Source organism: Schistocerca americana, chromosome 5 (assembly GCF_021461395.2).
Source record: "Schistocerca americana isolate TAMUIC-IGC-003095 chromosome 5, iqSchAmer2.1, whole genome shotgun sequence".
Lineage (NCBI taxonomy): Eukaryota > Metazoa > Arthropoda > Insecta > Orthoptera > Acrididae > Schistocerca > Schistocerca americana.
The window spans coordinates 672,512,684-672,515,061 of NC_060123.1; positions in this window are offsets into that span (position 1 = coordinate 672,512,684).

Sequence of the window (2,378 nt, forward strand, 5' to 3'; positions counted from 1 at the left end):
TCACAGACTTCAACACATCGCTATCGCCTATCGACATTTAGACATGTAGTCGATACAGGAAGGTTCACACGATTTGAACGACATGGTATCGGATATCGATGGTAACTAATATAGTCGATATTTGAAAGCGACCACAATTTAGGTATCTATTCATCCACAGATTAATTTAAGGCCCGCCCACAACCAACGATCCGTTTGCGCAAATGTCCTCGCACATCACATACGCGCAGATACATAGTTGCGCGTGAACAGAAAATTTGCGCAGATTTGAGCGGTGCACAAACCTGGAATTTGGAGGTTTGAGCGAAACTGTCCAAATCACATTTACGATGACAAATCGGATCGTGGAGACAGGAGAGCGCCACAAATGCAGCGTGTGAAACATGTTTCAGATAGCTGTTTGTTCAGTCCCGTGTTTCTCGGCTGTATGTTCATAATGAATTTTAAAATGGCAGCTACACATCACTGGCCTCGAGAACACATTGCCGAATGTGGACTGTTTACCGGAAAGAGCTAAGCAAAGCAATGGAATCTATTCGATATGGAGCAGGGAGACTGCTAGCATAATTCACACAGTACTATCCCATGAGACAATCTTATGAGACAGCGTAGCAAACAATAAAAGCAGGTCCTATTCGTTCTAAAGAGGAGTACAATCAGACTGTTGTGTTAAGGTGATAATGAAAGACCTTGAAACAGTGCCGTCAGGGAAAATTACACTTCTTTCACTTCCTAATATGATATGTGGCTGATAACAAAAGTGGGTTGGAGGTGAGCTGTAGAATTCACTGTCACAATGCTAAAAGTAAAACTTCTCAGATGAATGATGAATCCCTGTCTTCGGTTCAGAACAGAGTTTTATATTCTTGTGTGAATATCTTTAACACGTTTTTGGTAGGCTTCACACAGGAAACTGAAAATTCCAACTCAGAAACAAACTAAACTATAGCTCATTGGCCACATAAATAATTTCAAAAATATACTACGTTTCAAAAATGTCTGCGACTGTAAAAATATTACATTGAACTCGTCAGAACTAAGGTATAGTACTTAAGTTGCCTTCATGAAATCACCATTAAGGACAGCGTAAATAGCTTTGCATGGAGTGAGTATGATTTCAGTCAATGCTGTTTCGAAATTGCAGTAGAAAATTCTAGAACCTTGTAGCTCCTCCCTGTTCCTAGAAATCTTAACGTCACTGTCAGCTGCTCATGTGGAGAAATTGTTATCCATATAGAAGTATATTTCCATATTATATGAGGATTTATTAGTGTCAAAACATAATTATACCTTTCAAAATCCATCCTCAAACAATTAACCTGTTGTCGAGCTCGCCCTGCAACTCACGAAGTAAATTTATGTGTGAAACCTGCCTTCATTTAAGCAGCCACTGTCAAGACCACTTTGACATATCTTCCTGTCTTCCTGTTTCTTGCATTTTGTTTGTGGAGCTATTTTTTAAAAAATTTTTTTTACTGTACAAGTTGCAAACACAGACCATAATAGATTTTTCTTCATTCCTGAATAAATGAAACAATCTATGAGATTTTTGAAGTCTCTCCCCGGCCAGCACTTAGCTAAACCGGGGTAGGCTCATATGCAACGTCCACATCAGAATGTGAAACAGGTATTAGAACCTATAGTGCAAACAGTGTGACAGACAACCCAAGACATCGTTACACATTGCTTGAGCGATGTGTCTGAATCATAACGAAAGGTCAGGACAGCATGGTGTGGGAAGGAACATTGATGTGCCTGGAAAACCAGGACACATTTGGTCATCTCGTATATGGATAACGTCTTTGTCTCTGACACACAGCTCAAAATAATTGGACTTCTGAGTCCTTCCTCGAGCTAGTGCGCCAGTTCCAAGGCAGGGCCTGTGATGCACCGACTTCCGTTTGCCAGATGACTGCTATCTTCGAAACATAAGCCAGCCCATCCTGCTGGACTTAGCCTTTGTGAGCTGCCATCCTCTCCTCTGCTGGTGTGAAGACTTAGAGCCTTCTACCACATGCTCATTGAGACCAAATTTGATATTGTTTGGTGAACTACCAAACTGACGCTGTTCTCAGGAGGTACGCTAGGTGCTGCTACTCCCCAACTTGATCTGTGAATGAAAAATACTGCCCGCGACCTTATTTTAGTGGAGAAGCCATTACATAGCTCTGCCATGCCATACTTGGAGCTTACTGGAATGCTATCTTTATTATCCACCAGAGCACCCTAGTAAGCCATGTCATCACACTGTTGGGTATCACTGCTGAAGGCCCAATGACTTGCCACCAGCTAGGCTTGCTATCTTGCACGTCACCATTTCTGCTATGCTGGTGACACTGACCATGCAAACGCCTTCAAGACTACTGAGAAGTATGCAT